General features: G+C 41.1%; 1 protein-coding gene across 1 annotated transcript in view; it reads right to left on the bottom strand.

Moving 5' to 3' along the window:
• LOC147665671 (cytochrome P450 2C37-like) overlaps nucleotides 1–26,725 on the bottom strand; it is a 368,711-nt gene that overhangs the window by 134,841 nt on the left and 207,145 nt on the right. The gene's annotated exons all lie outside the window — the stretch shown is intronic.

The raw sequence follows: 26,725 nt of genomic DNA, 5'->3' as shown, positions 1-26,725 counted from the left end.
GATCCTATTTATTTTGCCTCTGTATCATAACTCTGCACCACATTTTAGTCCCACTTAATGACAACCCAACTCATTAATCCAAGTAGATTTCAAACAACGTACCCGCCAATGGATCACCTCCTTCTTCAGAAGGAATGGATGAACACATAGGGTGAGGGAAGACTCCTGTGGTACCATGCAAGTAAGAGTGGTAGGCTATGATCATATTTGTCTCATAATCTATTGGTAAAAAGATCGAAAATGACTTACTAGGTGGAATAGTTACCCTTCTGGTCTGGTACTCAAAGGAAAAAAAGTAATATTAAAACACAATGGACAGGTTCTTTAGATCCAAAAAGCTTACTTCAGTAATTAATAGTCATCACACTATCCAACACAGAGAGATCTCATCTATCCCTTTCGGATGAGGGGTCATACAGTTAGACAACAGCTGATGGACAAGTGGCTGTGTATCTAGAGAGTCATACATTTGCAGGATGGATTCCTTCTCAAGCAGTTCAGAAGTCAAAGCAGGGTATTAATTGGCATTAATTGAGCAGAGTAGACTGAACCAGCTACTGTTTCAAATAGGTTGATTAAACAAGACCCTACTAAGGTGACAAGGATCGGTGACATTCTGTTGACCCCGGATAAAGGGATAAGAATATTTGAGCTAAAGACTGCCCCACCCAGTCAGGGGAGGGACTGTTAGTGTAATCAACAATAATTCAAGAAAGAAGCAGCGTTAGAGCCATCTCCGAAATGAAATGGACAGGTATTCTAAAGCAGGGTACAGAAGTAAGATTAGGCCAATTTGCTTTTAGTGGAGATTAAACAATGGCCATAAAGCCAGTGTGAATCCAAAGAATTTGATTAAACAAAAATCCACCAGAGCATTACACAGGCATGAGAAGACTGAAGGTCCTGTCAATAGAGAGTTGATTGACTCAGGATTCCTTGGAGATCATGTTGTATTCTGTTGTTGATCAACAACTAGTTGCCCTGAAAGTAACAATAAATATTCAGAAAATGGCTTAATCACAGACCAGTGAGGAAAGCTATGGCCGAAGCACAACTGGGCAGCTGATATCTCAATGAATCATCTTTGCTGCAGAATCGTTGGTGTAACACAGTTTTTTAGTTTGCCGTAATTTTCGTTTAATATTATTAGCATTTCCAGCCCAACTGCGTGCAACCATCGCAAGTGGTATTAGGTGAACTACTGGGCGACCACAAGGAGGTTGTGATCAATGGTTCCAGATACCCATCCAATTGAATAAAGCAATACAGCAGACAAAAGGCAATGGCTCAACTACCCCATGGGAGGACTGTTTAATTAGACTTGGAGGATACGAGGTTTCGGCACGGGGAGGGGTAAGTGGTCAAATCGCGAGCAGTGCTTACAGCATGCAGACGAGTGCTTTTATGTCATAAACATTTGGATTATATTTAGGCAGACTTGACTCACTCCCCCCCAAAAGTTAAGGATCAGCCTGAGTTGTTGTGTAAAAATGCAGCTGGCGATTATTGGCAGAGCCTAGACCATTTGATATCACGTTGTAATCATTATGGCTGCTAACATAGAGGCAAGAAGATGGGCCGAAGCAGAATCAATGTTTTTAGATTTGCATAAGACTTTGATATCAACAGGAACTAATAATCAGATGTCATTTACTAAATAACAGAAATATGGCAAACTTGAAAGATTACATCAGAAAGAAATGGATACAAAGGAAATGTTTCTCTTGAGGAGTTTATAAAGGAGATGGACCAAAGACTGGACAAAATGGAGAAAGAGATATTGTCAAAAACTCCTTGTCGCAAGCATTAAAATAAATTTTAAAAGCCCATTTCCTCAGCATGTTTTATCAATAATGTTCCAATGCTTAAACAACAAGGTATGTTGTATTAGTGTAATATCTTTATTGTTATGTTTTTGTGTACTTTAACACTTATGCCAGTAAGGGAAACTGTGGGACTCTTTTGTTTGTGCTGACTCTGTGACGTCATTGTTGTTTCCCTTTGGCAGCAGGTGCAAGTTCTGGAACATGCTTGAAGGCACTGCCTTCTGAGAGGGGACCTATATTCAAAGGGGATGGAACCTTTCAGCTTTGCTTGCTATTCATGGTCGGTTTTTAAAGGAATTGTCACTTTGAGGAGAAAAACATCCAAGAGGTTATCTCGATTTCAGAGAGCTGTTACAGTCATCCTACAGATCAAGGCTGCATGTGTTTCTTTGATCTCTACATGTATGCTTTCAATACCCACTCACCTTCTGCATATATTTGGATGAGGTACCGTCTTTTGACTATTTGGGAAAAACACCACTCCAATACGGTGGTGAGATGGGGGCACGTTTAGGTCTGCACTAGTGATTGGTAAAGGGAGATCAACCAACTATGGCACAAGAGAGACACTGGGAACTAATTCATACTTCCCCCTCAGTAGAGATTTGACTTTGGATATATAGGCTTGTTTTAGGAACTTGCAATGAACTTTGAAAAGAACAGTTACAGCTTTTGATTCAGGAGTACCAAGACTTATTATGTTATTTAACATAATGAACTGTAATTCTGGACTTTGCCCTCCTAGTGGAAACAACAAGTTATTTCTTGTATAAAATGTAAGAACAATTATTTGGGAAAGTTGAACTGAGAATTGTTGACTAACCTTTTTCCTTCCAAGTCTCCTTCCCTGCAGTACACACCCTAACATCCCTTCCCCCCATTTGGCCAAATCAATACACTGGTGAAATATAAAACTCAGAGTCAGGCTGCCAGAACAAGGGAATCACGTCCAAGGAACAAGGCCTGACAGAGAATGAGAAAAAAAACTACAAATCTATAAGGAACAATAATGATTATAAATCGGTTTGAGTCCTAACATTCAGCAAGAAATATGATCACCTGCACTGAGAAAGTATGAAAGAGAAAACCTGGTTTGAACAAAGTGATATATCCAGTGAGAGCACACCAAAGGATATAGTGGTCGACATTGATTATTCTGAAAAAAGTGCATCAGTAATATCAGATCCCTCAGGAACCAGGAATACTTTTTTAGAGGAATTCAAAATGCTATACAGATGACAAATATAATCATAGGTCGAAACAAAGCTTCAAAAAGGAAAAAGGAATGGAAAAAGAAAAGGCAAAAAAAGTTACAACAAAGCAAACATAGGAGACAGCAAGGAAGCGTCATCCGATCTGGGAATGAAAATAAGGGGACAGAAACAGGAAAAATGAATGTGGAAGTCTTAGAAAATGTATTCTAACTAGTACTGAGTTTTTCATATTTTTCAACTAGCAATTTTGATTACATTCAATGCAGGATTGATTTATTACATTTGGTGATAAAAGTGAAACTGAAGAAAGGGTTCTCTAAAAAATCAGGTCCAGATAATTGGAGTATTACTGAAACACCAAATGTTAGCAATTTGCAGATTAGTGACATAGATGTTCTACACGCACTATCTGTTTTAGATCTAGCATTAGAGCATAGCGATGATCCAATTGTAAATCTGGTCAATTTGGACATACAATTGGATTGTAGTTGTCCAAGTGGTCTCAAACCTAAATCCATCTTTCTCCCTACATTTCTGCATTCTGCTGTAAATGTTTTTGAGAGGAGTAATCAAAGACTTGAAGAAACTTAGATACTCAAAACACCAAAACATGTATAATCCAAAATATTCCCAACAGATAGCCCTGCAAACTTTAAAGAAAGATCCGGAAATTATCATTAGACAACCAGCTAAAAGGGGCAATAGTGTGGTGTGGACCAAGGATCGTTTTTTGGAAGAAGGGTATAGGCAATTGAGAAACACAATGTGTTACTAAAAGTTCAAACCAGAGATCCGTATAGCAGTCAACAGAGACTACTGGACTAGGTTAGAAGATGGAAGAATCAGGGTATTATAGAGTGGTAGTAATATTAAGTTTTTAAAGTGCATGCACCCCATAATTTGACTTGATTCCAAAAATTTATAAAGATTTGGTAAAAAAACCTGTCCGGCCTATAGTATCATTAATTGGATCATTACTTTAAAATACATCTAGGAAGTAGGAACATGGATTTCTTTCTAAGACCATTTGTGGGAAGCCTGCCCTTCTCTATACAGGACAAGTGGGAGTTTCTAGAAATTTTAGATGATTCTACCTGGGAGGACTGTTATGTTCTTCTCACACTTAATGTGTGCTGTTTATAGACCAGTTTAGATCACGATTTAAGAGGGGAGCTATGCAGGTATTTTTTGTGTGCACGCTCCTTGTCTATGCTTATGCACACAGAGATGATCCTGGATATGGTAATGTTCTGCCTTAGGTATAAAAAAATTGTGTTTGACAGTAAACATTACAGACAAACTCAGGGTACCACCATGTGCACCTGCATCACTCCCAGCTATGCACATTTGTTTATGGGCTGGTGGGAGGAGCAGGTGGCCAATAGCTTCCTGGAATACAAAAAAGCATGTGGTACTCTGAGTTCGATACAAAGATGATCAATTCATCACCTGGAATGGTCTGGAGGAGTTTGCTTAAATATTTCTTAACTTTTTATATTGTAACAACTATAATATATGATTTAAAGGCAATACCAGCAGATCAAGCAGAGACTGAATATTCAAGTGGAAGTGTCACATTACAAATTGCATACATCTTTAAAATGAAAAATACGGTGGATAACACCTTACTACATGTTAATAGAGTGCACCCCTGTAATTTAACTGCAACCTGTGTGGGGCATTATTACATGATAAAATAAATGGTAGCTCACTGGCCAGTCACAATAAAGAGAAGGGTAGAGGATGTTATCTCACAGCTAGGCTGCTGACTTTGGAGCAGGGACAACTAGGTTTGAGCCTCGGGTTTACTCCACATCCTGTGATTCTGGGAAAATCGCGTAATCTCCCTGTGCCTATGAAAACAAAAAATGAATGTGTCCTTGTGTAAGGTAACTGGTGCTCATGTAAAGCGCTCCAATACATTCAGGTTGGTTTGCGCTATATAAATCTACAACAACAGAAAAGGGGGCAATGACAGCACGATTCAGGGAAAGGGGCTATAGTTATCATTTAATACAGGCAGCCCTCACATAAGCTGATAAAACAGAAAGATTCAAATTATTATTATCCATATTACAAAGAAACAAACACAAAGAACAGGAAACAAGCATGAGATTTATTGCAACATTCAGCAATCAGGCTGCTCAGATAAGGCGGACATTGAACAAGCATTGGCATGTACTTCATACAGATGAGCTGATTGCAAAGCATGTCGATGATAACCCTAAAATTACATTCAGGAGAAATGTATTTGAAGGATAAGTTAGGAACATGACTGTTAAAGCAGGTTTTCAATGTAACATTTTATCCAGGCAGGGCTTTTATAAGTGTAGTAATTGTAAGGCCTGTAAGACCAGTACTAATTTCAAAAAGATCATTAGCCCTAAAACTAATAAGGAATGTTATCAATAAGGATATATCATGTGCCCATATAATAAATTATACATATACATCCTGTCAGGAAAAGGATATTGAAGCATCTCAGACCTATTAGGAATAATTCTCACAACCCAGTAGCTCGCCATTTCTTTTTTTGAATAACATTACTAAAATGTATATTTGGCTCAATTCTGTGCATTAGTCACAGTCCCAAAAAATCCAAGAGGAGGGAATAGGAGGTTAGAACTGAGGAGGGTGGAATCAAGTTATTTATTCCGGATTGATGCACTTTTTCTAGAGGGTTAAATTAGGAATGTTGGTCCACCTAGGATAAAACAAAGACATTTTCTGGAGAAGTTTCTAGACCTCCTTGTAAGAGAAAGCAAAAACTTGATCATTCCTTTTTGTATACAATTTTAGAAAACCTTTTTTTTACCTCTGCACAATTTGTTTCACACAGGTAGATGGAGATGTGACTCAGAACTGCTTATGGAAATTCTTGTTATAATCATCTATGAAATATGTTTTGTGTTAGTGGAACAGAAGTCAAGTGAAATCAAGTGCTTGTTGTTATCAATTAAGTATGTATTGTAATTGTTAAAAATTAATATGGAGGATGGATAGACAGCAGATGAGTACAAAGTTAGTGGATTGTTATTATCATTGATAGAAATACCCCATGGGAGTCCAGGGAAGATTTTCCCACTTGGGCTGGGAACAAGTTATACTAGAAATTGCAATGTCAAGCCATAAGTGGATGTATAGTCGGCAATCTGTCTACAGAGGTATATGCATTTGACTTATTATATTGTGAGCACCCAGAGAATATTAGCCCACTGCAAAATTTAAGTTAGTAAGGTTACCAATATTTTTATTCAAAATGAATATCATATATATTTGTATACACATTTATATAAATGTATGGACATCCACTCAGGTTGAATGCATAGTACAAAATGGACAGATTTATAACCAATGAGCGTCTGATCATGTCATAGTCCATTGCCTACTGGGATTGATTATTTAAATATTTTGTTGTGCATTCAATTTGCAAAAAGCCTATATCTTGTGGAATTAATTATAATATTTCTTGACTTGCTGTTTCATTGGAGGAATGTATTCTAATGTTTGAATCATGGTGCTTAAAACCATTGAATGTGTTGTGATATAGCACATTTCAAGGTGGCGTGTACATACTAGTGACTGTCAGACCATGTTGTAGTCAGTTATTTAACTCCATTAGTTGCACTGAAAGTGAATATAAATACTTAGGAAATGGCTTACCCACAGACCCATGAACAAAGCTACGGCCAAAATGCATCGGGGGCAGCTGATGAGCTGATATCATAATAAATTACCTCTGTAGCAGCATGATTGATGTATGCATTTGTTTTGTTTGCACGGCTAACAAAGTGTTTTTGATATATATATACATATATATTACCTACTGGCGGTCGCCACTAGGTAGTTATAGTTAGGACCTAGTTTCCATAGGAAATCCGCAACATTCTATTAGGAATATCTTTGGCGCTGGTTGTTGAATCTTCGCGAATTTCTCAAAGAAGATGTCCCGCTCCGCTCCACTCCTTCCCTGAAAGTCTCAGGAAGATTCGTCAAGTGGGGGTCGAGAAAAAAGGGGGGTCCCAAAACATGTTTCCCTATGTTAATTTCCATTGGACGATTAGACACGGCTACAGCCCGAACCGCTGAACGGAATTACACCAAATTTGGGAAAATGGTAGGGTCTGGTACGCAGATCACGCTTTTGGTTAAATGGTGTAAATCCCTCCAGTAGTTTCTGAGAAAATCAAAAGAAATAAAATATATATATCTGGGCGGAGCCTAACCACACATCTCATCGTGAGATCTGATTGGCTGTCAGCACTTCATCCAAGAAGTGTCGGCAGCCATCTTGGGACCAATATACATGATAGCACCTCATTAAAAAGCATTGCAGTTAATAGAAGAATTTAGGACTTTAGTTACATTATAAATCATTTGTTGATGGTACCATACTCAGTTTAGGAATTGTGGTGTGTTCTAAGGTGATTTTACCATGTGAAAAAAGCCTTCTGCTGGGATATCATGAATCATGTGTGAAAGAAAACTATTATCTATTGCTTTTCCCACAGTGATTTGGAAGGGGATCTATAAGCTAAACTGAAAGCATATTTTCTGTAAATTCACATTATCTTTCTCAGTCATGTGAGAATTAAGTCTGACATTCTCAGTAAAACATGTACATCCAACAAGGACAGACTGTCAGTTGATTCCTTTGTGTTCTACTGCAGCTTCCCAGAGTGTTCTAAAGAACAACTAGAGCGCTAACAGTCCTACTTATTACAAAGGTATGGCACACCTGAAGCCATCTTGATTGGAATAAAGTGGTAACTCTTAAAACATTTAATTTAAAAAGGAACAAAATGAGGGGGTATATTTTGCCAAAGAAAGTATGATTAGTGCTGCAGAAAGAAAAATTAGGGCACATTTTGAGTGACTTCTCAAATCCTCTTCTATTTCATTAAAACATTCTGACATGCAGTCTCCCAAGATGGCCACCAGAGACAAAAGAGCCCAAATGTAGCCCAAATATCAACCAGATGTCGCCCAAGTATATCCCAATGACAGAATGTCCCAGAGTGTTCTAAAGAACAACTAGAGCGCTAAAAGTCTTACTTATGCCAAAGGTATTGCACACCAGAAGCCATCTTGATTGGAATTAAGTGGTAAGTCTGAAAACATTTAATTTAAAAAGGAACAAAATGAGGAGGTTCATTTTTCCATGGAAAGTATGATTAGTGCTTCAGAAAGAAAAATTTGTGCACATTTTGAGTGCCTTCTCAAATCCTCTTCTATTTCATTAAAAAATTCTGACAAGCAGACTGAAACATGGACTTTCAATACCAGCAGCAGACTTCCCTGGTGAGCAGTAGCTTTACTACCGTGATCTAATAAGCAACTAGCTTGATAACATTCTGAATTCATGGCAAATGTGTGTCACATCTGAAAGCCTTCTTGATGGAATCAAAGTAGAAAACTGAAAGTATTTCCTACTGAGGAGACTGTAGTAAATGAGGAAATTAGGAAACTTCATAACAAATAAGTCTCCCAAGATGGCCACCAAAGACAAAAGAGCCCAATTGTAGCACAAATATCCCCCAGATGTAGCCCAAGTATAGCCCAATGACCGAATGTCCCAGAGTGTTCTAAAGAGCAACTAGAGCGCTAACAGTCTAACTTATGACAAAAGTATGGCACACCTGAAGTCATCTTGATTGGAATAAAGTGGTAACACTTAAAACATTTAATTTGCAAAGGAACAAAATGAAGGGGTTCATTTTGCCATAGAAATTATGATTAGTGCTGAAGAAAGAAAAATTAGGGCACATTTTGACTTCTCAAATCCTCTTCTATTTCATTAAAAAAATTCTAACATACAGACTGAAACATGCACTTTGAATACCAGCAGCAGACTTCCCTGGTGAGCAGTACCTTTACTACAGTGATCTAATGAGCAACTAGAGTGCTAACATTCAGAATTTATGGCAAATGTGTGACACACCTGAATGCCTTCTTGATGGAACCAAAGTAAACAAGCATTGACAATACAATAGGTCTCACCCTTGTTTAAGTTAAAGCCATTCTGTTTGTAATGAGGTGGCTTTTTAGCTTTGCTTTTATTAGTGTTTTTCAAACTTTCATGTAAATACCACGCATATGTATGCATATATGTATATGTATGCATGCATTTATATTTGTATTTATATAGACATGCAGATTATATATGTTTAGATATGTATGTATATATATATATATACACATACATATATATAAATGCATATGCATATTTATGCATATATATGTGTGTGCGTGTAGAGAGAGGTAGAGAGGTAGAGGTGTAGAGATAGAGGTGTAGAGGTAGAGAGGTAGAGGTAGAGAGGTAGGGGTAGAGAGGTAGAGACTAGTAGAGAAAGAAGTAGAGAGATGTAGAGAGGTAGAGAGTGGAGAGTGAGTAATAAAGAGTAGAGAGTGAGTAGTAGAGAGCAGTAGAGAGTGAGTAGTAGAGAGTAGTAAAGAGTGAGTAGTAGAGAGTAGTAGAGAGTGAGTAGTAGAGAGTGAGTAGTAGAGAGTAGTAGAGGGTGAATAGTAGAGAGTGAGTAGCAGAGAGAGAGAATAGAAGAGAGTAGTAGAGATTGAGTAGTAGAGTGAGTAGTAGAGAGTAGTAGAGAGAGAGTAGTAGAGAGTGAGTAGTAGAAGGTAGTAGAGAGTGAGTAGTAGAGAGTGAGTAGTAAAGTGAGTAGTAGAGTGAGTAGTAGAGAGTGAGTAGTAGAGAGTAGTAGAGAGAGAGTAGTAGAGAGCGAGTAGTAGAGAGTGAGAAGTAGAGAGTGAGTAGTAGAGAGTGAGAAGTAGAGAGTGAGTAGTAAAGAGTGAGTAGTAGAGAGAGTAGTAGAGAGTAGAGAGTAGTAGAGTGTGAGTAGTAGAGAGTAGTAGATAGTGAGTAGTAGGGAGTGAGTAGTAGAGAGAGAGTAGTAGAGAGTAGTAGAGTAGTAGAGAATGAGTAGCAGAGAGTGACTATTAGAGAATAGTGGAGTAGTAGAGAGTGAGTAGTAGAGAGTAGTGGAGAATATTAAGCATGGGTTGAAAATTCGATCCGCTCGCGGAATTTGCAGATTTTCTGCGATTTTGCGATCCGCGAATCTCGCGAAATTGCGGTAAAATCAGCGAATCAGCGGGGCGAATTTTCAGCCAAGCACTTACAGGGTTACAGCAGCAGGTGCAAAAGTTGAAGCTAATTTTTTGTAACCTTTTACAAAAGGGTTACAAAGAAATTAACTTCAACTTGGGCACTTGCTGCTGTAAGCCTGTAAGTGCTTCCTGGCGCCTCGTTGCCTACTTGCAACTATTCTCTGACCCTGCTCTGACCCTTGAAGCAGGGTCAGAGAATAGTTAAAAGTAGACAATGAGACGCCTGTCACGAAAATTAAACCTCAACAGGAAGTACTGACAGATATTAAAACAAGCATTTGCAATGCAATAGGTCTCGCATAAGGAAAGTTTGAGCTATTGGTCTTGTAAATGAATTTTTTTTTATTTATGTGTTGGTTTTGAAAATAGCTAAATTATTAGCTTTGTCATTTACAATGCCAATAGTTATAACTTTTGCAAATGTGACACCTATAGCATTTGTAATGCAACATGTTTTGTATTTACGTGACTTAGATGTATTGATATTACAAATTACAATGGCTTTTAATTTTTTTAAATAATTAATACTTAAATAAAAGTGATTTTAATTTATAATGGCAATAACTTAAACTTTTGTAAATAACTTTTGTGAAGATTATGTTCAGTGTATTTTATTGTGACGAAAATCCAAGAACGGAAGTGAAATATTAACATCTTTTTGTGACATTTGTAATAAAGCTGGAAACATTGAGAGAACATATTTGAACCAGTTGTTGTTGAATGGTTGAGCAGATTTATGCTGGGGTGGCGCTGAGGGGTGCTGTGGTGGTGCTGAGTGGTGCTGTGGTGATGCTGAGTGGTGCTGTGGTGGTGCTGAGTGATACTGGGATGGTGCTGAGTGGTGCTTTGGTGGTGCTGAGTGATTCTGTGGTGTTGCTGAGTAGTGCTGTGGTGGTGCTGAGTGATGCTGTGGTGGTGCTAGGTGATGCTTTGGTGGTGCTGAGTGATAAAGTGGTGGCACTCAGTGATGCTGTGGTGGCGTTGAGTGATGCTGTGGTGGCCCTGAGTGGTGCTGTGGTGTTGCTAAGTGGTGCTGTGGTGGTGCTGAGTGATGCCTTGGTGGTGCTGAGTGGTGCTTTGGTGGTGCTGAGTGATTCTGTGGTGTTGCTGAGTGGTGCTGTGGTGGTGCTGAGTGATGCTGTGGTGGTGCTGAGTGGTGCTTTGGTGGTGCTGAGTGATTCTGTGGTGGTGCTGAGTGATGCTGTTGTGGTGGTGAGTGGTGCTGTGGTGGTGCTGAGTGATAATGTGGTGGTGCTGAGTGATGCTGTGGTGGCACTGAGTGGTGCTGTGGTGGTGCTAAGTGGTGCTGGGGTAGTGCTGCGTGATGATGTGGTGATGCAGAGGGCAGAAAGGCACAAAAAGCAGTCTAACAAAGGGCAGAAAAACAAGGGAAAAACGAGTCAAACAGAGGGCAGAAGAGCACAAAAAAACAGTCTAACAGAGGACAAAAGGGCAGAAAAACAAGGGAAAAACGAGTCTAATAGAGGGCAGAAGGGCACAAAAAAACGAGTCTAACAGGGGGCAGAAAGGCACAAAAACGAGTCTAACAGAGGGCAGAAGGGCACAAAAAACGAGTCTAACAGAGGGCAGAAGGGCAGAAAAACAAGGGATAAACGAGTCTAACAGAGGGCAGAAGGGCAGAAAAACAAGGGAAAAACCAGTCTAACAGAGGGCAGAAGGGCACAAAAAATGAGTCTAACAGGGGGCAGAATGAATCCCGCCCTGCGTGTTTGTCCACGAAGATGCCACCTTTTTGTGCAATACCTCTACTCAACTGGAGTACTTTCTACTGTCTAATCAGTAAGTGCTCCCTCGTTGGCTAAATGTATAGGGGCAGATTTACAATAACTGGCGCATCCCCAGGGAAGCTCCAGTTATTGTGCGCCGCAGCTCCGCCACGCATGGTGCGCCGCATTTACAATGCGGCGCACCATGTGGCAAAAACGGCACAGATGCGTAACGCATCTGTGCTGTATAGGCAGCCCATTGCTGGAGCTGCGTCGCAAGCTCGACGCAGCTCCAGCAATGCTCTGGGGGGCCCTATCTCCCCAATGCTGCGTCAAGCCTTGCGCCTGCTTCAAGCAGGCGCAGGGTTTTGACGCAGCATTGGCCTAAAAGTGACTGAGTGAAATCTTGTAGATTTCACTCAGCCACTTTTAGGAGGCGTTCCTGCGCAGGAACGCCCTCGCCTGGGCCGGAACGCCTCCTGATGGGGCAGGGCTTTACAACGTGATCCATTTCTCATATGCGTCACGTTGTTAATACCCAGCACCATGGCGCATCTTTTGTGCTGCCGCTGCGTCACAAAAGTGACGGAACTGCGGCGCAAAAGAGGTGCAAGCGGCTTGTAAATCTGCCCCATAGTGCTTTTACTACACTGTAGCTGCATAAAGGGCCAGAAGATGTGTTTCCAGTAACCATGTGTGCCTGTGCCTGTGTTACTGGTACACATGGTCACTGGAGACACATCTTTTGGCCCTTTATGCAGCTGCAGTGCAGTAAAAGCACAATACATTTACCCAATGCGGGAGCACTTACTGGATTAGCCAGTAGAAAGTACTCCAGCGCAAATCGTAAAAAAATCCGCGATTTCGCTGGAAAATTCACGAATTCGCAGATTTTTTTTGCGATAATCCAAATCCAAATGTTTCTCAAGAAAACTCCTTTTCAATCGTTCGGAATATCGGCGTTTGTGCAGATATGACCCACGGACACGGTTTATGACTTTTCTTGAGAAACATTTGGATTTGGATTATCATGTCCTATACTTTGGAATTTTTGAAAGACTGACTTTGAGGATGCTATAAATTACTCAAGTCCATGGATGCTGCTGGGAACGCCCCCAGCAACACCCATTGCACGCCCCTTTAACGCAGGACACTGCGTTAAAGGGACTGATATTAACAGGCAGGATTACGCCACAAAAAGTGGCTTAGTCCTGCAGATAAATATCACTCAGTCTTCTGCACCACCGGAACGTCACAAAAAGTGACGTTCTGGAGGCGCAAAGGGCTCGTAAATAAGGCCCCATAGGTTTCACACTCGTTATAGTTAGGAATTAGCATTTAAAAAACCTTTGAAATTCACTAAAAAAAACATAGGTTTCACACCAGTTATAGTTAGCTGGACATTTTACTCATACAAAACCATTGAAATTCCCCCGTTATAGTTAGTTGTTATGTTATGTTATGTTACATACATTTGTAATGCGCACTGCTGCCCCAGCTGAGGGGCGTCCAGGCGCATGGCAGGTAAAAATGCAACACCACAGGAAACACAACAGAAGGGAGGAAAGTGAATTTATTAAAACAAGAAGGTTTTTAAGGCTTTACGAAAGACTAAAAGATCATCTAGCAGTCGCAACTCTACAGGAAGGGAGTTCCAGAGCTCGGCTGCTCTGACCCGGAAGGAACGGCCACCGACCCGACACAGCCTGTATCGGGGAATCACAGTAAGTGCATGACCCATGGATCTCAGGGGCCGAGTAGGCACATACCAAGACAAAAGGTCCGCCAGAATAGGGGGACCTACTCCCCTCAAAATCTTGAACGCCATACACAGCACTTTAAACTGAATTCTGGCCCTGATAGGCAACCAGTGCAGCGATCTCAAAGTGCTGGAGGCAGAACAAGTGCGGGGTAGGCCAACAATAGCTCTCGCCGCAGCGTTCTGGACGCGTTGGAGGCGGGTAACCTCAGCCACGTTGGACCCTACCAGAAGAGAGCTGGCATAGTCCAGGCGAGATAACACTGTAGCCTGGACTATCAGCTGCCTGGTGCGATGGTCAAAGAACTTCAATCCATTGTACTCACTATAACTTGCGCGCCCGCAATCCACTGCTGATGATGTCACATAATACATCATTCATGACATGGTCAGTGACATCACTGATGACATCACTGATGACATCTCAAATGACATCACTGATGACATCACTGATGACATCATCCAGTGAATGTGGTTTCCTTTGATAATTAAATATGTATTATAAATACACTACTTTGCATTGAAGAATGAGTAGATATATAAATATAAATGTGTGGATGGTGGATTTAGTAACAGTGTCATTGATTGTTTCCTTGACTAATTTGTAGAGTCTCCCTATATATAATGTGTAGTTACTAAACTGTGTGAAAGTCTTTATTGCTTTGTCTTGATTGCTATGTTAAAGACTATATTTGTTATTGGTTTCTTAACTGAGTATTTGTATGGGTAAATGAATGTCTATGTGGCTGGTGGGGGGTGTGTGATTGCCAAAAATGTGTGAATAGTTCATTCAGTAGGTATATGAGGTTAAGACTACATGTTATAACAGTTGTTTCAGTGAGTGTATATGTTTATGGGTGTGGTGGTGATGAAATATTTCTCTCAATGGTACATCTCCATTAAACTTGAAAAAAAAGGCAGTGTATGTGACAGTTATATCTAATTAAGTGTGCCTAAGACTTAGTGATTGTATGAGTCACTATATGGATAACTGTATACTTGTAATAGTGATTTTATAACACACTAAGTGTGAGTTACTATCTATATAAATAGATGAAGTGGTGTTTGTATAAGTGTGTTGGTGAGTAAATGTAAGCATAATCAATTGTTTGCATAAGTCAGAAGGATGTCTTTATAAGTGAATACAATGTGTGCTGGTGTGTAATGTTGAAATAGGCGTATACGTATATTTGATAGTGTTCTGTTGATTATTCACTGCATATAACACTGAATCTATAGGTAAGTGATTAGATGTGTGTATAGTTCTATGAATAACTGAGTGGGTGTTTAGAAATTTCTATTGGTGTGTCAATGGTTTCAAATATGGCACTTTCTATTTTACAGTGAGCGATGAAAGATTATACTAGTGTGTGATGAGGTGTATTTGATTGTCACATGGATGATGTCATCAGTGATGTCATTGGAGATGTCATCAGTGATGTCATCAGTGATGTCACTGACCATGTCATGAATGATGTAATATGTGACATCATCAGCAGTGGATTGCGGGCGCGCGAGTTATAGTGAGTACAACTAACTATAACGGGCACTGCAATAAGATGGAATAAATAGTTATTCTGCCTAAAAGACTGTGGGAATGTTGCGTGTTATTACAGTTTGGTGAGAGATTGGATGTGAGGCTTGTCCAGCCTTACCACGCGCACCAGCTGTGAAAAATGCGTTGCACGTTTCGTATCAGGACATTTTGGTGATAATATATATATATATATATATATATATATATATATATATATATATATATTGATCAACAAAAGTTCGCCAGTCTCCTAGCCACAAGCGGCGGCGGGCTCGAGTGAGGAGGCGACCCTCGTACTATTCCCACGCAACAACTTTACCTTCGGAAAGAAGTTAATTTGAGCCCAGATCCTTTTAGCGTTAAGTTTTATTCAACACACAGAATGTCAAGCAACACCCGACGCGTTTCGGTGCAGCCGCACCTTGGTCACGGGTAACAGTGTTTTCTCCCATCACAAGTTTTAAAGTAAAGTTAAATCAAACAACATAAAGGTAGGACTACTCGTGCTCACACAAGTGTTTGTTTTACCACAGTTTGGCGGCCATGTTTAAATGTGTTTTTTTAAACACAAGTGTCCTATACATCACGTATATACAAAAATTATATGGGCAACTCGACTATTGAGAACTGTGAACATAATTTTGTAAGTATAATTACAATTTGAAGACTTGTTGTGTTTTTAAACCAAAACATTCATTCTGCATAACCAAGTGTCTAATTATTCAGTTTTGCCCAAGTGGGCAAATATACCTGGCTCAGATATTTATTTTATCACAATACAGTTCGGCCCCAGTGGGCTATTGTTTTTCATGATGATATCTTTTGGTTAATTCACCACAAAGCATGCGGCCCCAGTGGGCATTTCAGCTTCTAAATAGTTCTCTTATAGTGTCCTCAAACTCAAAAAAATTCATAAGTAAAGTAGATGCATTTTCATGTGTTGATCCAATTAAATCAGCAGCCAGTGGTTTCACATCCTCACTGTGCGGCGACATATATGTCTCCTACAAACATAAAAAAGTACAATCACTTTAAAGTATACACAAATATTTAAAAACAATTACAAAGACAGCTTTAAGTCAATGATTTATAAGGGATCCAGTTTTTAGAGTATCTCAACAAGGTGAATGTGTTAATTGGGCTCCTAGGCTAAGTGGACAGATAACTCCTCATCTTTATTCAACCCAAGAGGCTGTACAGTATCATATTTAATTATGAGCCTAGACTCAAGTTGTCGTAGTTGTCTGAGTCTGTCACCACCTCGTTCCGATGGTGGAATCCTGTCCAGGGGACAGAATTTTAATGAACTTAGATTTATAATGAGTAACTCCATGGATGAGTGACAGTCTGTGACTATCTGTTTACACTGATTGTATCTAAGGTTATATTAGAGTCTGAAGAGGTTTATGGTATTATCACATGAATGATATCATCAGTGATGTGATCAGTCATGTCAAATGAGATGTTATCAGTGATTTTATCAGTGATGTCATTTGAGATGTCATCAGTGATGTCATTTGAGATGTCATCAGTGATGTCATTTGAGATGTCATCAGTGATGTCATCAGTGATGTCACTAACCATGTCATGAATGATGTAATATGTGACATCATCAGCAGTGGATTGCGGGTGCGCGATATATAGTTAGTGGAACTAACTATATATGAAATTTCAATGGTTTTGTGTGAGTAAAATAAGGTTTTGAAAAGGCTAATTCCTAACTATATATGGTCTATAACCAATGGTTTTTTCAGTGAATTTTCAAGGTTTTGTAAATGCAAATTCCTAACTATATATGGCCTATAACCTATGGTTTTTTCAGTGAATTTCATTGGTTTTTTAATAGCAAATATCAAAAGCTGTAAAATGTCAAGTACGTGATAGGTAAAAACTTTTTCGTGTTTATGCACGCTGATGTGCTTTGAACGCTGCCCCCCTCCCCTCTTTTCTCTTAGTAGTACTCTCTCTTTGCAGATAGTGAAGAGTAGTTAACGCAGGCCTTTACCCCCGTTGTAATCCGTCGTGCCTGCTTGTCTCTCCATTTGATTGATTGTTATCCAAGCATTTACTGTTTTACAATTGATTCTCTTTGGTTCATTCTCTATTTACAAACAAGCACAAAGTCGCAATACTCTGTTTAGTCTTTGCAGATAGTGAAAAATCGTGAAAAATCGTGTAAAAAAATACAAGTAATCGAGCAAAATCAGTAGGCCACTAATTGGATCTCTTTTTGACCTCGCTAAAATAGAAACATTAGGAACAACCCTTCATGAGAAATACGAAAATAGTGAGATGAACTGAGCGCCACACCATGAGGGCTGCAAGACAGCTCGGCTCCGTCACCCACCCCGCCCAAAATAACGACAAACCCTATGCAAATATTAAAAATATAGACAACACACCAGCAAAGTAACAGGGTAAAACATTTTATTAAATAACTATTTACATTACGTTGGTTTATGAGATGATGTCAGTAGTGGACCGATGTGTGAATAGGTCGGAAGCAGCACAAGGCGCCAAGATCCGGATGGCAAGTCCTGGATGTTGGGTGCCATAGTTCAGAGTTCTGAGTTTGAGCCTTTTTCAATGCCTGTGCTTTGTTGTTTCCCCTCCATCAAAAACAAAAAAAATATATAAAACTGTGCAAAAATACAAAAAAATCAAAAAATGTTTACAAAAGCAGTGCTTGTAAGACTGTCTGAAGCTTATTTCCACCTACTGCAGCTTCACTATTCTCAAAGTAAGTGAGGGTCGTTTGTGGACCTGACTGCATTTGAAAACAATGTTATATGGTACCTCCCTAAACCGCTTGACGGAGGCCCCCGAGGGGCGGTGTGATGGCACGGACTCGGAGAAGACGCTTGGCTCCGACCCCCTCCCCAAGTCTTATAGCACTGGTGTAGCCTGAGATCGCCCCCGACATAGGCGGCCGGCTCCCGGGGTCCGGCGGAACTTTTTGCCTTTTGATGACTCTTCTATTCTGGACTTTGTCCCACAATCCGTTTGACCTGAAGACACGCTGTAGTGGGGCGCCCCTTTACCGTTTTAGTTGCCATTCCGCCCGCTTTTGCTACACTGTGCCTCTTCCGCCATTCAGCTGTTTACCACCCGCTCTTGCGACTACAGCGTCTCGCTCACCATGTAGTTAAGTTGCTCCCGCTCTTGCGGTGCAGCGATAGGCGGCTGCCACAGGACTCTCAAAATGGCGGCCGGCTCTTCGGTTTTGGGCCTGGTCCACTAAAATGGCCCTGGGACACCTTGGAACTCGGACGCTTCCCTGATAGGGCTTGGGTCCCATTCTCGAAAGCGTCCCCTCAGCCGTGAAGATTCTACAAAAGTCTTGGGGGCCCCCGACTCCCGCAGGCTTCTGGTGGGGAGCGGCTGCCATGTCTGCTCGTGGAATGGCCACGACGGAGCTACAAGATGGTAGTGCTCTCATGCTGACGCCAGCTTTAGTCTGAAACATCCAGAAACACTGTAGACTACCAATTCCATCAGTTCCGGTAGCGCCCCAACATGACCCGGTAGAGAAGAACTTGCCCTCCCCTCTTTGACTGATGGTTCTTGTTGCCTGTCCCCTCTGTTGTCATTTAACAGAACTTTTTGGACTGCTGAAAGGGGTTGTGTTCCGAACGCTGGTTGGTGGAGACATTTTGACTATATTCTTGACCTACGTTGTCGCGTAATGCGTTATATGACACGCCGCATTAGCGCACCCGTAAGTGATCCGGGGCGCGGCGCGCAGCGCGTAACGTAAGCATAACAGGTCATGTGACTTGTTAATAAAACTTTTCATTAGTTCATTTTACTTTTGTTATTTTAATGATGAAAAGCTTGGTCATATGACCTAAAAATTACGCTTTTTATTGGTTTCGAACATTATTTTTTTTTAAACATATATGTTATAATATTCCAGACTAATGTACTTTCCCGGAAAATTTACAACTGTCCTGCAAGTAAAATATATTCCTTTTTCGAGAAAAAGGGCGTTTCTTCGTTCCATGACGGAGCCGTTGAGTAAAAGAGACTCGGCCTGCTGTCTTAGTCGCCGATACGCCTGATTATCAGATTCTTATCGATCACTTTATGTTGCAGGAGTGGAAAACACAACTGCCCTTGACCATTTATCTTTACTGCGTTCCTACATATTATACCTTTTATCCGTCATGTAATTGGACTGCTTTATTTCACTTGCCTTTTACTGATTCGAAAACAGTGACTAAAAGTAAAAACTTTACCAATGTAAATACTACTACCGTGTTTTGTTTTAAAAACCTTTATTGTGAAAATGTCAGTATACAAATACGGGCCTATAACCACGTGGGCCGGCCACGGAGCAAACTGAAATCGTATATGATGAGGAGACATTTACATTATAGAGGAACGTAACGAGCGAGCCATTAGGTTGCAAGAACTAAGATGTCTAACAGTTGCGGAATCGCTGGACGTACATTTTGTAATTAAAATACGACAGGGCCACTTACAAAAAAGTTATCTAGATATACATTTGCGTGCAAGTACCATGGGTGACGTTAATTCGAACTTTCAATAGTACAGTAATAAATAACACATCAGAACTTAATATCAATAGGGATGTAGAAATATTCAATCAATTCTCGTCCCCGCCCGCCATGAGCATCAAAACTGCATTCATATCTCGTGATATCAAGGTTGTTCAACCAGTACACAACAAGGAGTTACGAGTCCCATTTATACCGGCGCCATTTTGGGCGAGGCCGGGCAGGTCCAAGATATAGTCAAAATGTCTCCACCAACAATCGGCCAGACCAGAACCCCTTTCGGCCCTTTATGCTACTAGATGGTGTCTTCCATTCAGAAAATATTGTTGGCAGCATTTTGAAAGGAAAGATAAACAGCCGTTTTCCTAGTGAGTCTCACATTGTTACATTTAGGAAGAATGTTGAAGAGTAATATGTGGAAAATCTGAAGCCATTTTTCTACAAACTCTCAATCAGCCTTGGATGGAAAAAAAAATCCTGAAGAATGTACAAACTGAAAACCAATTTTTGTCTGTATAGCATCAACAGCAACGCTTGAGTCAGCTTTGTGTCAAGCCGCCATTTTCATTCAATCAATAGCGTCCCCCTGCACACATTCAGGAACCTGGTTGTGTCTTCAGGTGAAACGGATTGTGGGACAAGAAGCAAAAAGGAAAAGGAAAAAAGTTCCGCCGGACCTCGGGAGCCGGCCGCCTATGTCATGGGCGATCTTTGGCCACACCAGGGCAATAGTGAAGCTGCAGCAGGTGCAAAAGAGCTTCAGACAGTCTTACAAGCACTGCTTTTCTAAACATTTTTTGATTTTTTTGTATTTTTGCACAGTTTTATATATTTTTTTTGTTTTTGATGGAGGGGAAACAACAAAAAACAGGCATTGAAAAAAGCTCAACAGTGCAGGGCGCCTTGTGCTGGTTCCGACCTATTCACACATCGGTCCACTACTGACATCACCTCATAAGCCAACGGGGCACCCCACACTGACTTTCGGCGCAGCATTGTAGGATGGCCACACCAGTGCGGCAACTTGCTGGACACCACCTCGGTGCCATCCGGATCTCGGCGCGTTCGAGTCACTGTACCGCAAAAGTGACCGGAACTCAGCTGGACACGCCGTCTTTCGGCACAGCATTGTAGGATAGCCACACCAGTGCAGCAACTTGCTGGACACTAACTCGGTGCCATCCGTATCTCGGCGCGTTGTGCTGCCTTCGGCCCATTCGCACACCGGTCCGCTACTGACGCCGCCTCACGTGCCAACGGATTTTCTACGCTTTTTGTAGCCCTATGCCGCATAACAGGTCATGTGACTTGTTTATAAAACTTTTCATTGGTTCATTTTACTTTTGGTTTCCTAAAGATGGAAGGCTTGGTCATATGACCTAAAAATAACACTTTTCATTGGTTTAGAACATTTTTTTTTCCCAAACGATGAAAGCCCCACCTTGTTTCTGGATGATTCAGACTGAAGCTGGCGTCACCATGAGAGCACCACCATCTCGTGGCTCCGTCGTGGTCATTCCGCGAGCAATCATGGCAGCCGCTCCCCACCAGAAGCCTGCAGGAGTCGAGGGCCCCCAAGACTTTTGTAGAATCTTCACGGCTGAGGGGACGCTTTCGAGAATGGAGCCCAAGCCCTAGCAGGCAAGCGTCCGAGTTCCAAGGTGTCCCAGGGCCATTTTAGTGGACCAGGCCCAAAACCGAAGAGCCGGCCGCCATTTTAAGAGTCCTGTGGCAGCCGCCTATCGCTGCACTGCAAGAGTGGGAGCAACTCAACTACATGGTGAGCGAGACGCTGTAGCCGCAAGAGCGGGCGCAACTCAGCTGGATGGCCGCCACCTGGGGAGGCCCGTTCACGCCGCCTCCCCCACGCCCCCCCCGGGCCGCCCCACGCCAATTTTCGGAGCAGCATTGTAGGATACCAAAACCAGTGCGGCAGTTTACTGGACATCACCTGGGTGCCATCCACATCTCAGCGCGTTCTGCTGCCTTGGGACCATTCGCACAACAGACCGCTACTGACGAGGCCTCCCCCCGCACCACCCGGGACGCCCCACGCTGTTTTTCTGAGCTGCATTGTAGGAAACCAAAAACCAGTGCGGCACCCAGGTGACATCACCTGGGTGCCGTCCAGAACTCAGCACGTTGTGCTGCCTTGGGACTATTCGCACAAAAGACAGCTTCTGACCATTGTTGCTTTTTTTTGTCAAAAATGTTTAAATGTTTGTTACAGTTTTTGTTCCGTTCGTTATATTTAAAAGTTAATAAAGTTTTATAATCCTACTTTGTTGGAGTGCTATATATTTTTAAAAAATCGGGTGAATGGGGCCTTGAATCGGGTTATTGTCATGTGTGGGCTTTGCAAGTGTACTGCTACAGGATCGGACATTTCAAACTCAAATGCACGTTCTTTTTCTTACCTTTCCGAAGCATGGAGCGCAATAGCAGGCAGAGAAAGGGTGATGCAAGTGTTGAACACTGCCTGGCCTGGCAAGTTGCTGGCAGTGCCCCCCGCCCGCTCCTGAAAGAGGACACACACACACCGCCGCCCCGAGTACTTCACAGATCTTTAAAAGACCATGCGCTTGTTCATGAGGCTTAAATGGTTTATCACCCCTTCTAGAACCCCTGCATCGACCCTCTGACGTTTTCTGGAAGAATTACCACGTAACACAATACCAAGCCTTGTCAGCTGAAACCCCCGAGGAATCGTGGGGCATATTATCAAGGGGGTTTATCTCCGCTTTTTTGGCTTTAAAAGCCAAGAAAGCGGAGATAAAATTATCTCCCTATTACCAAGCTGTCGCTAACACCAGTTAGTGACAGCTAAAAGGAGATAGCGACCATCTTGGGCCCCGCTTTGCATGTCAGTGATATTTATCACTAATGACATGCAAAGTGGGCGTGCCAAGATGTTAGCGACTGGAAACAGTCCCTAACATCGCTATCTCCTATTACCAACTTTTGGAGATATTCGCGCTAAGCGCGAATATCTCCAAAAGCTAACACCTGACCTGAGCAGTTCTTAGCCATGTTATCCAATGGGAGGTGGATAACATGGCTAAGAGCATTTGCTCGATAATGCATGAATATCGCTGACTTTTCAGCGATATTCATGCATTGCGGCCGTTTTTTTTCGCATTTGCGATAAACCTTGCTAATAGCAATGTTTATCTGCGATAAAAATCGCCGATGTGCGGCGATAATTTTTGTCTCTAAACAAGTTAGAGACAAAAATTATCGCTAGTTGTTGGTAATATGCCCCCGGGTTTTTGCTTGCAGAAATCGGGAGGCGGGAGACTAGCACTGAAATCAGTAGTCTCACGCCTGAATCGGGAGGGTTGGCATGTCTGGATTCTCTACAGCTGGGGCCATAAACTACATCCGCAGGGCTAGGTGATAGCCTGGGACCAGCCTGGCATCTAAAACGGCTGCCGTGCACGACAAAATTGTGGCATTGGAAAAAAGGCAAGATGGCGCAGACAATGTTTATCAATAAGGATTCATTTATAACAAAATATTTTATCGCACTGACAAATTGGCGGTCAACACTTCCTGATTTCCATCGAATCAAACGTTAACAGACGTCACGCAGCAAAAAAAAAAAAAGCTCACGCACAGCCGCTGGAAGAGATGTATCAACATATATGAGCCTCCTCAGCCACCCTCAGAAAACATAGGGGATTAGGATACGTCTCCCGCACCCCCTTATACCTAGTAATTTAATTAAAACGAAGCACAAAATGGCGAATTCCCGTTTCGCTACCAGTTTGCGGCCCAATTCGTGGCCCGTGAAGCGCTTCTACCGTGAAAAATAATTTTTTTTTTATTTTCCCCACGGGACCCTTTAATAACCCCAACAACATTCCTAGGGGGTCAAGAGGGGTATACCTTGCCCCCTTTCATTAAATTCCCCCTTCGTTTTTCACCTCTTCTTCTCTCTCGATCCTACCGAGAGATAAGATGGCGGCCGCTCCAGACTATTTAGAATGTTGACAGACACCGGGGAGCCAATCAGCTTCGCATCGCAAAGTTCCGTTTCGCGAAAAGTAAGCGGACCGGAGCGCAGCCCGGAGCGCTGTTACAGATATATATCTTGTTTTGAACGTTAATTTCTCAAAATCCACTGGAGCACATATATTGAGACCTAGCAAAGGCACATCGGGCTAACAGTCCCTACAATTTTGCCAAGTTTCGTGCAAATCCATTCAGCCGTTCGAGCTAAAAGTGAGGCCAAAGGCCCTAGGGAAATTAACATGGGAAAAACGTGTTTTGGGACCCCCCTTTTTTCTCGGCCCCCCCCTGACGAAACCCCCCCCAAATTTTCAGGGGCTGCTCAGACACAAAATGTGCCATTTTCCTGAAAAGTTCAGCCGATTCCATCCACAAACGCCAAAGTTATTAGACATAGAATTTTCAAAAGTTCCATAGACAAATAATCCTAACTATATATACCTACTGGCTATCGCCAGTAGGTAATATATATATATATATATATATATATATATATATATATATATATATATATATATATATATATATATTCACTGAAAAAACCTTTGGTTATAGACCATATATAGTTAGGAATTAGCCTTTTCAAAACCTTATTTTACTCACACAAAACCATTGAAATTTCATATATAGTTAGTTCCACTAACTATATATCGCGCACCCGCAATCCACTGCTGATGATGTCACATATTACATCATTCATGACATGGTTGGTGACATCACTGATGACATCACTGATGACATCTCAAATGACATCACTGATGACATCTCAAATGACATCACTGATGACATCTCAAATGACATCACTGATAAAATCACTGATAACATCTCATTTGACATGACTGATCACATCACTGATGATATCATTCATGTGATAATACCATAAACCTCTTCAGACTCTAATATAACCTTAGATACAATCAGTGTAAACAGATAGTCACAGACTGTCACTCATCCATGGAGTTACTCACACACCTAGTCAGTCATGCAAAAAATCAATCACACCTCCATTTTCTCAACGATACAGTTATACACACCTTACTTATTCAAACATATACTAACACATATTTACTTTACTCTCTTATACAATCCCTGATACATGTTCACAATGATCCATACAGCCACTCACACATTCACTGGCTCTTATGCACTGTTATTTATATATGTCAACTCTCACATGTACTGTGTTTTACATATGTACTTACTTTGACATGTAGCACTGAGATATCCATTCACTCACTAATACACTCATGCACAGTCAACCGCCCATACAGCTGTTTCCACATGCACTTTTGAACCCATACATATAGTGAATCAACTACTCACACATCTATGTACAGAGTCACACACCTGCCAGCCACCCATACACACACACTCAGTTTCCCATACAAATACTTGGACAACCAATGAATAACCCATACAGTTACTCATATAGCTACTGATCAACATATGCAGCAGTTTGTAGAACAACAGATATAATGATGCACAAATTAAAACAGTTTAGTCACTAACCCATGCACTCAGTGAGACACATTTAATCACTCACTCATACAGTCAGTCATGCACCTACTAAATCCTTCATCCAGACACTTATACATCCACTCATTCTTCAATATGTAAGACATATTTTAACTTTACAGAAACATACAGTCACTGGATGTTGTCATCAGTGATGTCATCAGTGATGTCATTTGAGATGTCATCAGTGATGTCATCAGTGATGTCACTAACCATGTCATGAATGATGTAATATGTGACATCATCAGCAGTGGATTGCGGGTGCGCGATATATAGTTAGTGGAACTAACTATATATGAAATTTCAATGGTTTTGTGTGAGTAAAATAAGGTTTTGAAAAGGCTAATTCCTAACTATATATGGTCTATAACCAATGGTTTTTTCAGTGAATTTTCAAGGTTTTGTAAATGCAAATTCCTAACTATATATGGCCTATAACCTATGGTTTTTTCAGTGAATTTCATTGGTTTTTTAATAGCAAATATCAAAAGCTGTAAAATGTCAAGTACGTGATAGGTAAAAACTTTTTCGTGTTTATGCACGCTGATGTGCTTTGAACGCTGCCCCCCTCCCCTCTTTTCTCTTAGTAGTACTCTCTCTTTGCAGATAGTGAAGAGTAGTTAACGCAGGCCTTTACCCCCGTTGTAATCCGTCGTGCCTGCTTGTCTCTCCATTTGATTGATTGTTATCCAAGCATTTACTGTTTTACAATTGATTCTCTTTGGTTCATTCTCTATTTACAAACAAGCACAAAGTCGCAATACTCTGTTTAGTCTTTGCAGATAGTGAAAAATCGTGAAAAATCGTGTAAAAAAATAAAAGTAATCGAGCAAAATCAGTAGGCCACTAATTGGATCTCTTTTTGACCTCGCTAAAATAGAAACATTACGAACAACCCTTCATGAGAAATACGAAAATGGTGAGATGAACTGAGCGCCACACCATGAGGGCTGCAAGACAGCTCGGCTCCGTTACCCACCCCGCCCAAAATAACGACAAACCCTATGCAAATATTAAAAATATAGACAACACACCAGCAAAGTAACAGGGTAAAACATTTTATTAAATAACTATTTACATTACGTTGGTTTATAAGATGATGTCAGTAGTGGACCGATGTGTGAATAGGTCGGAAGCAGCACAAGGCGCCAAGATCCGGATGGCAAGTCCTGGATGTTGGGTGCCATAGTTCAGAGTTCTGAGTTTGAGCCTTTTTCAATGCCTGTGCTTTGTTGTTTCCCCTCCATCAAAAACAAAAAAAATATATAAAACTGTGCAAAAATACAAAAAAATCAAAAAATGTTTACAAAAGCAGTGCTTGTAAGACTGTCTGAAGCTTATTTCCACCTACTGCAGCTTCACTATTCTCAAAGTAAGTGAGGGTCGTTTGTGGACCTGACTGCATTTGAAAACAATGTTATATGGTACCTCCCTAAACCGCTTGACGGAGGCCCCCGAGGGGCGGTGTGATGGCACGGACTCGGAGAAGAC

This window comes from Lissotriton vulgaris, unplaced genomic scaffold (genome assembly GCF_964263255.1).
Source record: "Lissotriton vulgaris unplaced genomic scaffold, aLisVul1.2 SCAFFOLD_1485, whole genome shotgun sequence".
NCBI lineage: Eukaryota > Metazoa > Chordata > Amphibia > Caudata > Salamandridae > Lissotriton > Lissotriton vulgaris.
This window is presented reverse-complemented; position numbering and strand designations above follow the sequence as displayed.